This window comes from Perna viridis, chromosome 5 (genome assembly GCF_037379345.1).
Source record: "Perna viridis isolate PV_CMFRI_1.1 ecotype Kerala chromosome 5, ASM3737934v1, whole genome shotgun sequence".
Classification (NCBI taxonomy): domain Eukaryota; kingdom Metazoa; phylum Mollusca; class Bivalvia; order Mytilida; family Mytilidae; genus Perna; species Perna viridis.
Window position 1 is genome coordinate 27,361,203 of NC_142449.1, and position 13,750 is coordinate 27,374,952.

The window sequence follows — 13,750 nt, forward strand, 5'->3', positions numbered from 1 at the left end:
CAATCTCTGACATAACGTATGAGTTGTGATATGAACACTCCATACATTAACAATTGCAATACTTTCATTACATGTGTTTATTAAAAAACAGCTTATCACCTTTTGGAAAATTTGTATTTTTTTTCAATTGTCTAATAACATCAGTAACACCTAATAACAGCTTTGATGATGCCAGAGCTTGCCGAAACTACGCAGACTTTTTGTATTGCGCTAGAACTCTAACAAATAGGCTTCTGGAACAGAGTTATGTTGCTACAAGATTTAAGTCATCACTACAGAAGTTTTATGGTCGTCATCATGATCGTTATGGTGTATCCATTCAGCACCATGAAAACTGATTTATTCAACGGGTCATAGTTTTCCTTTCCTCGTTTGTCTACCCCGGACTTGACTTTTTATAAGCAACTCGCGGGTGTTTCTAGAAAAACAGAGGGCGCTTACCCTACCGGTGCACCTGGTCCATGCTCCCAGTTTTTAGTTGAGTCCGAGTTGCTCATTTACTTTTGTTACTTTGTATGTATGTCATGCTGATTTTAGTTACTTTATGTTCTTTGGTGTGTATGTCTGTTTTCCATGTCGGGTCTTTGTCCCTGGATTACATTCTTTTGATTACCGCTATAACCTTGATTCCCTTGATTACTCTTTGATTACCGCTACAACCTTGGTTCCCTTGTTTACTCTGATTACCGTAATAACCGTGGTTCCCTTGATTACCGTAATAATCTTGGTTTCCTTGATTACTCTTTGATTACCGCTATAACCTTGGTTCCCTTGATTACTCTTTGATTACCGTAATAACCTCGGTTTCCTTGATTACTCTTTGATTACCGCTATAACCTTGGTTCCCTTGATTAATCTTTTATTACCGCTATAACCTTGGTTCCCTGGATTACTCTTTGATTACCGCTATAACCTTGATTCCCTTGATTACTCTTTGATTTTATTCTTTAACATATAAATTTTATTTCCTAATATGTTAAACTTTGGTTTAAATAATTCAATGTAAGAGGATAATTCATCCCCATTCCAATAATAATTGTATTTTCCCATTATATGGTACATGTGTATATGGAGGAAAGGAAGAGGAGGTCTGTATGTGATGAATGGGGAAATCGTTTAAAAAAATCATTATTTTTTTATGATTTGTAATAAATTCAATTAAAAATGTTTAAACTGATATGAAATTTATATTGACAATGTAGTAACATAATAAAAACAAAATTAATCGGAATTCGAGGGGAAAGTTGGATGGTTCATAATATAAAATGGACTTTCATACCGTTAAAGAGCTTTATTAGAAATTATTCAATGTTTTTTATTAGTTTCATATAATAGAAGAGAGATAATGTTCTACTTATTTAGTTAATTACCGAATCTAATCTGGAAACAAATTAGAACTAATTGTGCCTTACTCACCACTAACCGACTTTACATCAAATCGTTCGTCGAAATGTTTTTTTTTTCTGATTTACGTAGAATTCGGAACGTAAAAATAAGCTTAGGATACTTACACTATCAAAAAGTACCTGCTATGTTTACAAGTTTACAAGTTTTCAATTTCTATATACTAGTGTATTTGAATTCTTTATTTATTTTGCAGCCACTTTCTTTGCTTTGCTTTGTTTTCAATTATGTTCGAATATTCTTTCATTGTGTTTATCCTTGATTTTTAAATGTATGTGAAAATATTTTTGAACCTGACTGTTAAGGACAATTTGTACGAAACACGTTTTATATTTACTATTCGTTTAGGTCCTAAGAAACAGAAAGTTCATATTAGACAAAATCGCAACAAAAATTGCTTACGGCATTATGCTCCATCTAAATAGAGCCACATGACATATTTGAAATCCATTGGCAACTAAGCTTGTTGTGAAGAAAATTTTCACAAAAAATGTCGATAGCAGACATATACTAAAAACGACTACAATGTATAAACCGTCTATATGAAGCATCATACCAGATTAAAAATCAAGCCATCCATAAGGAGTCGTGATAATGGTGACGAAATTTAGACGGACGGACGGAATGATGAACAGGCAAGGTGAATACTGTAGTAGTGTCGAATTTTACCCATATGTTATATTATATGTGTATTTACTTTGTATTGTAAATTCTAATAATGCTGTATTCAATAATTTAATAAAATAGAGTATAATTGAAGCATTATTAAAAAAAAAAAACACGTAATTATTGATCTTTTGCTTAGATTGGTTATTGGAAATTCCGTCATGATTTTGCAGTTTTTTGGTTTCAGTGAGAGTAGTTCTCGGGGTTGATGCGATCGAGACTAATTGTATTCTACAATCGTAGTAATTTTCATGAAGTTGTGTTTGACGTTGATGAACAGTTAATGCCGAATACAGACATATTGACTCTGTAAGTTATTTTCACTTCTTTTAATACGCTAGTTCTACGATTAATGGGATAAGGGACATTTTCTTTCTTTCTACACAGGATTCTATTTGCATGACCCTCTAATACTAAGAAGAAGATGAGTGATACATGTAATATCTTTTTTATTCTTACATATTATCGCTACATTTTTATACCACATTCAGGTATTTTCTGATTTTTTTGATCCTGTAATTGTGAAGTACTAAGTGTGCATATTTGCGGTGCAAATAATGCACAAGGTAGTTGTACCACTGTCAGTCGTACAATAAATCTACAATATATAATGTATTTCATTTTATATAGTGTATTTGCTTGAGTGATTGATGTGAATCATAGATATATCGTCGAATCGACACACATATTGATTATAATACTTGTGTAGTTGATATTGATTACACGGGTGCAAGTATTGATCTATTGTGTATTGGTTTCAGATTTCACGGGAACAGGTATTGATCTATTGTGTATTGGTTTCAGATTTCACGGTAACAAGTATTGATCTATTGTGTATTGGTTTCAGATTTGCTGAGATGTTTTAATTAAACTTGAGTGTCTGGTTCACTCAAGCATAAGATAGCTCATTCCACAAAAGGTAAGCGTTAGCTATTTGTAATTGTTTTCTTTAACTGTTCGGAAAATATCTAAGATAGCTTCCCTTGAATGTGTATTCCAATACTGACGTCATTTGTCTATACTGATACTATATTGTTTATTGTATTAGTTTAAATGAAGATGTTTCATTTTATCTATTATCATTTCTACTAGTATCATACTATATTAGTTATTGTGATCAAGTGATCGAATACTTTATGAATGATTTTAATGATTGTCTGTGAGTTTATTTTTTTCATATTTATTGTTTCAGAACTATGTTTTATATATATGCTGAATAGAAATAAGAACCTTATCTTATCTCACCTTATCTTTCCCAACCGACTTTGTTACAATATAAGCCGCTCGATAAGAGGATACATAGCATGACTCTGAATTTAATGAAGATAATGATACCAATATAGAAAAAAAAACACGACTTAGAAACTAAGATAATAGCTATGTCTGGAATCAAAACGTAATAAGATACTTCAAGATAAAAAAAATAATTATTGTTATTTCCAATAAGTGAAGTATGAAATTATCATGTTACCTTTGTCGATAGTTAAGGTCTGTTCCTGAAACTGACACTGTAGTATTCTTTCTACGTTTTTTCTCTCGTTATAACAGCATCTCTGAGACAAGTCTTTGACCAAATAGGAGTATTATTACAAGCATATCTTAGTCAATTATCTCATTAGTTTCGATTTTAATAATGAAATACCTCTTTATTGACATGTATATATGCAGAAATATTATTAAGGAATTGCCAGAGATCAATCAACAAGCATTGCTGTGAACAAAGATATTAAACTTGATTTAAATTTCATCTTTGGAAATAAGCCCACATCCTGATTGACTTTCAAGATTTTTCTGCCAAATAGAACAATTAAGTATTTAGATTGTTTGTAAATAGATATGCTTTACAATGTAAATATATTCATGAAGAAAAAAATCTCAAGGCAAATACCTGAAATTAGATAGAGTTATCCCTCCTTTAGCAAAAACATATTACTTGCGTAAATTGCCCTAATTTGAGCTGGGACTTGCAATTTTCCAAACATATTACAGTCATTTAACAAATATATAAATCTTTTTTCTTATCAATGCAGATGGTCATTGGTACACGTTAAGTTATACAACAGTGTGTTCCAGGGTTTAGGTAGTAATATGAATGAATGGTCAATCACAGACAATATTTATTAATAAGGGAGATATTGCTTTGTCAATATTAAAATTGTTTTAACTATTTAATCTTTAATACTACATAAAGAGTAGACTGTATATTCCGAAATCACATTTATTTTGTCGTAGAAACTATCACTTAAGCAGACAAAATTCATAACTCATTGTAATATGGCTTGCTTCAAAGTTCGTGGTAAAAAAGTGATATCCACATGACAGCATTTCGTGCAACACATGGACTGGGTCTAATAAAAATATATATATATATATATATAAAAGCTAATCCTATTACAATCGAAATAAATCACGGACGCTCAATTTTATAATTGTTGTAACACGGACTGATAATTTATGTCGTTATCTAATCCCTTCCTTTCGCTCGGATAAAACCATGGGACAGAAATGACCAGCCCGTGGTAAAACAATGATAAAACGGAGTTAACGTGTTTTTTTTTAAATATAGCATGACAGTTAGGTAAACAGTACCCATACTTCCCGACATATATCTTGGTTCGACATTCATTATAATCCTTTGTCAGCTGTGCACTGTGAAAATACATATTTCCAACTTGGTGGAGCATGACAAAACTCGTTTTTTTAGCTCACATGGCCAAAGGCCATGTGAGCTATTGCCATCACTTGGCGTCCGTTGTCGTCGTCAACAATTATACAAATCTCTTCTCCTCTGAAACTACTTGACAAATTGGAACCAAACTTGTTTATAAATGTTCCTTGGGGTATCCTGCATAGAAATGATGTGGGATTTTTTATTCGTCGAAAAACATGACCACCGTTACTAAAAATAGAACATAGGGTCAGACAGTAATTTTTCCACATATATCTCCTAAACCGTTAGGTTTAGCTAAGTTCTGACATGGGTAAAAGTGTTCAGAATGATGAGATCTATCTCTGGTCAATTTTTTGTTTTAATCTATTGAGCCATGTTGGAGTTATGGCCCTATTCAACGTCTTTTGCCATTTTTAGTGTTACATCTTTCAAAAACCATCTCCTCTGACACTATTTGACCAATTGAAACCAAACGTGGTATGAATGTTCCTTGGGATATCTTGTATAGAACTGAAGTGGGGATTATTGATTCGTCAAAAAACATGGCTGCCGTTACTAAAAATAGAACATATGGGTCAGACAGTAGTTTTTTGCATATTTTATCTCCGAAACCTTTAGGTTTAGTCAAATTCTTTCAATAGCTGAAATGATCCTTATTGTAAGGCCTAAAAATGTCTCCAGGGATAAAAGTTGTCAGACGACTCCTTGTAAGAGTTATTGCCCTTGAATGGTGAAAAATTATTAGATGAGAGATTCAGGCCCATGAGAGCCTCTTGTTGATATATTGAAAATGTTTACCAACTGAGAAAGAATTATTGAAACATGTTATTCATGATAGAAACTGTTTACATGCATCGTTACAAAAAAGGGAAAGCTACAACCGGTAATTGATCTAACTCATTTTCACATATCATTTACTGAATAAATGACTATTATACATGGTTATCGTACATCAAAACAAGATAACGAACCCAAGGAGAAAAATACATCCTTGAACGACATATTAATATTACGTCAAATATTTTTAGTTGTACTGCATGGATACATGTAGGCCAGACTAGGCCATTGCTTGCATGTACTTGCATGTACTTGCATATAAAGAGGACCAGTACCTGAATGAAGACGGCCCATTTTGTGTTGTTTACAAGCATTGTATAAGAAATCCTCAGCCACAATACTTGGGAGATTTTTTTATCGAAATGTTCCAGTCTAATTTAGCGGTTTTGTACTATTAAGTAATAAAATTATATTATGATATATACGTAAGGTATGATGATTATTTTTTTCAACTTGAGCAATCGCTCACAATGTATGTTGCTCAGGGCAATGACATAAAGGAGATATAATACAAAGTACTGTTGCACTGGCAGTTACGCTTTCGAAATATTACAAAATAGTTGTAAATTGTAGCCCGAAACAAAATCAATCATGCTAAGCAAACACACAAAACATGAAAAAACGACTTTGATATGAAGTGATTGATATGCACATCATCAAAGAGTTTTGTTTTTGGTTACAACTGAAGTGATAACTACTGACATTTCTTTATTCACCGGTCTCCATCAACCATCATTTGAGGTCGATTAACTAAATAGCATAATGCATTTAAAACTTCATGTAACATACACATATTATAGGCACACTGACTTGAGCTTTTTATGAAGTTGTAGTCTTTACAAAAATCAGAAAGAGATGACTCGTGCATGTCAAAAACCCGCCAAATTTTCTTTAATTTCTAATTCAGAAACATGTACAGATCATATAACTAATCTGAGTGTGTCATTTGGTTGTTTAATTTTTGAGTACATAAAGGTAAAGTTATAAAAACACAATTCTTCTTATTTTTCTTTCCTTAACATGTTCATCCCCGGATTGTAGTTTTCCGTACGAAATAATTGTAACTGAAGTTTCGGTGCCGACAAACTCAAATGTTTTTGACGTGTTGACATTTCTAACGTCATTTTAATTATTGCCATGACATAGTAATGAGACCTTAACATTTTGGTTTTTTCTGACTTCATTTAACTTCATTACCACTTGTAATACTCAGCGCCAACTTTGTTGATAATGTACCACCGTGTTGTTTCGATGATGGGAGAGACTTCCTACTGGATTGGTTTATTAAGACTTTTAATTTCGTAATTAGTCTTAACTGTCAAGAAAACAAACATTACACTCACTCTTTGCCTTCAGTATGAGGCGAAAAATTGTTTCCGAATTACGTCATTTCCGACAAAACGCTTCCTAGCTATTTATGAACTCCCCACCATTATAGACGCCCAATCCCTTTAAAGTACCTTTATAAGTTTACACTCATCAGTTAAGTGTTTATATCAGCGTTTTGTTTTTGCTTCATTATGGTGTTTTTATGAACATCGAATCGTTTTCACTTTCAGTTTACTTTTATGTTGCAGGGATGTATTAGGGCAACTGTTTTGCTGTAACTTTGTATAATGTTATCTTGGAGCAAGCTGCAGCTTGCCCTGTTATGTGAGAGCTTCCTCGTCGTTCATTGAAGAACCATGGGTGGTCTTGAGCTGATATTTTTCATACTGGTGGGATAGCTGTCTCTTTGAAATATCCACCATATCAATACTCGGTATATTTAATCGGTATCTATGACATAATAAGCCATTTTTAATGAGCATATTCCAATTAGGCTAGACCATAAGGTGGTGCTTATGAAGATATATGGATTGAATTAGAAAAAAAATATGAACAAAATGATACACTAGTAAAACGCATTTTGAAATAAATTTATGATATTAAAAATATCGCTCGGTGTAATATCATCCTGACTATTCTATATGTTTGGCTTATTTTAATGCCCTTGAAAAAGCATTTGATCGACATTTTAATGTGTATTTAATGGTACAACATATGTTGATTTAATCATAAATAAACATTATAAAACAGCATCCTTCATTTATTACGTAATTTAATTTACATATTCTAAACAAGGTAAACAACCATATCAAGATCATTGTGTTATATGGCTCAATTATTAGTAGATGACTCAGGAATAATTTGCATTTTTATCCGACTTCTATTTATCTACATAAGCAGGTACTTGGTAAACTGTTTCGATGGATTCTGTTTTGTGGTACTGACAAATACGTTCGTTTGAATAATAATAGAGTTACTTGCACGTTAGTTGACAAAAGGGAAACATACCAACAAATACACATCTGACCAAGAACAGGTTTGTTGAGCAATAAAAATAAATAACAAAAAGAATTGACAAATCAACTTTTGAAAAAAATAGAATAAAAAATAATAACAAGGGAAAAAGTTACACCTTTCATAAACAAATGAAAACGCAATTCTTAAATATTATACAATGAAATCATCTACATTTATAGTTTCAAAGTATTGGCATGTTCCGTCTATCAAAACTTTCGTGCAAATCGTATTAGAACATTACCAAGAAACATTTGTAAAAGGTGAAACCTTAATCACGATAACTCTATATGGGATATATTTTTCTTTGATCTTTGTCCATACCGCAAGTCCCGAAAGGCTTCGAAATTTCAATCATAATCGGCAAAACGTTTGCTCCGATAGACCTAATTAATGTAACTTCGAAGGTACATTTGAACTAGAAATGATACAGAAATTTTGAAGATGTCGTTAGAAGCAATTGACGAACCATGCTTCCAATACAAGCCACCAATGAAATTCATCTAAGATTAAAAAAACAGCTACATAGGATAATACCAAGGAACACATGGAATGATCTGACTATTGTCTTAGTTTACGTAAACATGATTTCTCTACAGTGAGGTACTTCTGGTCAAATTGAATTTATTATGTTAACTTCTTTGACAATTCTTCTAACTATTCACTACAGCTAAGTCAAACATGTAAATAAATACACTGCTTGAAACGTTTACGTTTCCCATTTAGCTTTCGTGCATCGTTATTCGTGCGTTTACACATCGTTTTGCGTTCGATTAAACGCATGCTAATTTTGATACTTTAACTGTTATTCTTTTAATATTTTTTGCTTTTATTCATTTATATATTTTCATTAAATCTATTTTCTATTTTTTTCTTTCGTCATTTTTTGTTAATATCATTTTTCATCGTTCGTCTATCGTGCATTTAAACGCACGCTGTGAACGTTCGTCTATCGTGCGCTTAGACACACACTAGGGGCGTTTATTTATCGTGCGTTTAAACGCACGATAGAAGCGTTCGTTTATCGTACGTTTGGTGAGCGTTTAGCATGGTTTTAGGTATTGTGCGTGCGGGAAACCTAAACGTTTCAAGGAGTGAATGACCAAAACAAGCATGTATCTCTGAAATGATTATGCAAGAATATTTGTGTTCAAAATATCAAGTACTACAAAAAATATATAGTGTAACTGTGTGAACAAAAATATATACTGTCCTTTTATACAAAACAAGATTTGTGTTCATGCAGTATATTGGAATCATCCTGCTTGTCTGTCCATCTGTATTCATACAAAATTTAAAAAAAAAAGACTTGAGCACCTCTAAAATGTGTTTTCACCTCATATGCAATGATTCTGTGGTTATAAATATATTGTGCTCTTGTAACATTGCTCATTACACAGATAATGAAGTTTAAGAATGTCATTTTCTAGAAAAGCAGAGGACGCTTACCCTATCTGTGCACCTGGTCAGTGCTCCCAGTTTTTTTGTGGATTCCGAGTTGGTTGCTCATTTAAATACTTGGGATTTTGAATTCGTTGTAAGAGGAAGCTGGTAAACAAAGTATTCACTTATATAAAAAAAAATTGAATTCAGGTCAAAACCACTGTTTATAAGAATATGCAATTTAAGTTCATGCTGTAATATTAATGATGCAATAAATACAAATGGAATGGGGATTTTATGGGAAATATTTTGTTGTACTATGGGAAACGGAAAATTCTACGTAGGGAATGGGCAAATGGTCATAGGGCACTAGGGAACCAGGTATGGAATATATAGTATATCTGGTGTTAAAGGGTAGTCTTCAACATTCAATAGTTGTACTTCTCTCAGTTGTTTTAAGGCGGCGAGCGTACACACCTAAATTGGCAGATGTATTTAATTTGTCATTGGCATGTGATTTTATATTCAGAATCCCAACTGTAATGCTTTTCTCCGGTGAGTCTCTTTGTATGTATTATTTTAGTTACTTTCTGTTCTCTGTTGTGTTTGTCTGTTTTCCATGTCTGGTCTTTGTCTTTGGATTACATTCTGTTGATTACCACTATAACCTTGGCTCCCTTGATTAATCTTTCATCTTATGTAATATTGTTAGGCACAATATATAGTTAATCATACTTTACTGCCATTTTAGTTAGGCAATTTTAATAGGAACTATGCGATTGTGATCGTTACCTTGTATTGAACATTAAAGTAACATTTGAGGACGCAACTTCCCCAACACCCACTGAATGGAATGGATTTTTTTATTATAAATGCAGCGTGTATTTGATGATACTGCACAGCCATTTTGATTAGACAAATATTCCGGGAACTCTTGGAAATGGATTGTTTTCCTTCATCGGACACTAATGCGACACTTTCTGGACAAAATTTTCTGAAACCGCTGGATAATCATTTTTTTATAGAAATGCCAGTCACAATTTGTAGTTGACCATTTCATACCTCTATTACGATTCGAAAAAAATATTACGAATTGTTTTAGGACTGATTTCATGTTAATTTACATGAAATACATGATAGTTGTATAATTAAACATTGTGATTCTCCTTTGCAAATTATAATGGGATTAGTCTCTTCCAACATTTTGGCAAATTTTGGCACATCACCAATAAGTGCTAAATATTATTTATTATTACAAACTTTGACGTTGACTCTAAACTGTGTTAAACTCAAAGTTTTACAATTTAATTATTATATAATGTTCAAACATGTTACTCATAATATAACGAAAATAGGTACATGTATTATGTATATGTCAAAGAGACAACAAACCACACCGGGATGAAAATGTAAGTCCAAAGACTACCCATTGGTCTTCAATAAGATTCCGGTACATCATAAGTCATATAGAACCCATTTCAACCTATTTTATTTAACCTGATGGTGAATTATGCAGTTTAAGCATCTGCTATAATTTTTAACAGAATCCCACTTTCGGTGTGTGCCTATAGGCCAAGTCCACAGATCTTTCCTAACTATCCTGTATGTTAAGTGGAAATTATTCTTAGTACGAGTAATCAAAGATTCAATTTATTGAACTAAATATTTGTTCAAAGACGTCAAATGGATGTCAGACGAGCGTTTTATATCTTTGGTTAAAAAATATCACGAGCTTTCATTTGGGACGGTTAAGGACATTGAACTATACATGTAAACCACAACTTGTGTATCTGGTAGCACGTGCTTCTTTGTTAACATAGTATTTAAGCGAATGTCTTAACAATAGCCAGAGATTTGGAAAGGGAGACTGCTAATATTTACGCTTTTAAAACAACTCAAAATTGTTACATACCTACACTATTTTTGTATACAAAAATATCAGATCAGTACAAACAAATATACGCAATCCATCTGCGGTACTGATTATATAATACTGCGTTCTTTTCTTGTTTAAATATTCTTCTGGTGTGGCTTCGGGTTAGTCTCAATATGCAAAAATATCCAAACAGGTAAGCTCTGTGCGTATTTAATTCCGATGAAGATTCCTAGGACATGTATGGTGGTAGATTTTGTTTATTTGGTGGAAGACAGATTTGGAACAATATCTTGTCAGTAAATTGGATGAAGTTTTTATTCTATGCATTCATTTTCGTGGGTGAATCGAAAACTGAAACCGAAATAACTTCCATTAAATGTCATGTGCATGATAGATCATTGCATTAATTCAATTAATTGGAATATAGATATAAAAAACTTTCCAAAATTAGATAAAACAGAAAATAATTAATCAGGTATGACAACAACAACCTGGTGACTACGTATTTGAGTAGAAGTACTATTATCTTTGTAAATTAGTGAATTTCGAATTGAAAGAAAGAACGTACATGTATAATGAGAAACGAAAACTGTAACTTCAATAAACGCCGGAGTATTTGTTATTATCAATAAATGTTATCAACGAGGAAAGTAAGCAGGCTACAAACATGTGCAGCCCACTTCACTGTGATATAATCTAAAATCAGACATTAATCAGAAAGCATTATTATTATTATTCTGATTTTAATAATTCACTAAAAATATAGAATGAGCTATACTTCATATATTACTCTTCCTGTACATTTGAATTTTTAATTTTAGTTTCATAATGTTATAACATAAATTGAAGGCATTTTTATTCCTGTATTTTAGTTAAAAAGGTAAGGCATGTATTTCTCAACTTATTTGTACGATATCAAGTGCTTAAACTGTATATATATACTGCTTTCTCATTATATTTATATTTTCATTATAGTTTAAGGCTATATGAAATTAATTATTATTATAATTATTAAAGCTTTGTTTCATACTAGCCTTAATGTTATTGTACCCTGCAAACACAGTTACGGAATATATAAATAATCCTTCTTTTTCGCCTGTGCTATTGCCATTTTGTCTGTCAACATTCCTTTTATCTTGACTCCTCCAAAACTGCATATTGAATTCTACGTCGAAGAATATAAAAATGTGTGAATATTACAGTACATATTATCAGTTTACTACAATTAGAAGATTTTTTAAAATAGAGTTTGTTATATTGACAGATCAAGAACAGTTGCTTGGTTTCATTTGATTGATAAGAATATGTTCATTAATGTTCTCCTCCGAAATAGAAAGAGAACATTGGTCCAGCCACTGACTGTAACGTTAAAATATATGTTGATAGTAGTTTCAGAGTCAAAAACCGTTTGCATATACCGTGGTTTAACAGGGTCATAAATCATAAATTGCCACATGCCTTAAACATAAATAAACAAAAATAAAAATGATCAAATGCTGAGGAACTGAGTCAAGGACGACCTCATAAATACTCATGTAACCAAATTACAAGCTAAAAAAAACGATAAAAAACTTAGTCATTTTCAAGAGAACCATCTGTTTTAATGAAATGCATATCAATACGTCTCGTTTATTAATGCATTTATGGATCTTGTTTTCTTTTATTGTTTTTGGTATTTCTGGCTGTGTACGTTTATGTCCTCAAATTTTTTGACACTTTACACCTAAACCAGCATTTCTTCACAAATATGATCTCCACTGTGAATCACTGACTATTAATATTATATGGATTTTCAAAGTAAGAAAAAATCAACACTTTGAAATTTCAGGTTGGAGATGCAAGAAGTAGAAAAGAATACTGTGGACTAGGGGAGCTACGATGACCAAGGACCTAATCTAAAGGGAGAAATCAGCAAAACAAAAAAAAAACAAAACAAAACAAACTTCGCTTTGTTTGTGCTCTCTTTGACAGTGATTTGTAATATATTAAATGAACAAATATGTCAATATTGTTAGTTTTCAAACAGAATTTACTAAAGCTTGTCCTTGTAATTGTTGTCTAGATTAGGCCCTGAGTTGAAAAGGTCAAAACTACATTTTTTTACAATAAATAATTACCTTTCTCTAGGAATTTTTCAATTCAAACAAGGATACAAACTCTTGTATCTTGTATCAAAACTAATATGCAGTTTAAAAATCTTTAAACCAAAAACACTTTGGTTGTACCTCATATATTTTAGCAATTTATGATTCCAATCAAGATAGAAAGTTAAGGATAAAGAGATGTAGTGAATACAGGAAATATTTTGTCTTTCTTTATAACAAATGCACTTTGAATATAAATCCATCTTTTCTACTGTCCAAAACAAAAAGGTTACTAGTGAACCCATACCCCATGAGTACCACTTTTTATGATGAATCATTATTGCGCTTAAGCAGAGTGTTTTATACCTGTCTGCCTTCAATAATGTATGTGCATTTCTTCCATTTTTTTCTGCATGATTGTTTCACCGATATGTTTTGCCAACAAATAAGTGTTACGAAATCAGACTTCATATTTGTAGTTTTTAT

At 32.0% G+C, this 13,750-nt stretch overlaps 1 long non-coding RNA gene across 1 annotated transcript; it reads left to right on the top strand.

Moving 5' to 3' along the window:
• The first annotated feature begins 1,657 nt into the window (after nt 1-1,657).
• On the top strand, nt 1,658-13,749 carry LOC148616902 (uncharacterized). Its single transcript, XR_015922319.1, has 4 exons — nt 1,658-2,044; nt 2,258-2,379; nt 2,918-2,989; nt 13,009-13,749. It is a non-coding gene; the product is annotated as an uncharacterized LOC148616902 (long non-coding RNA).
• Nucleotide 13,750: the final 1 nt, after the last annotated feature.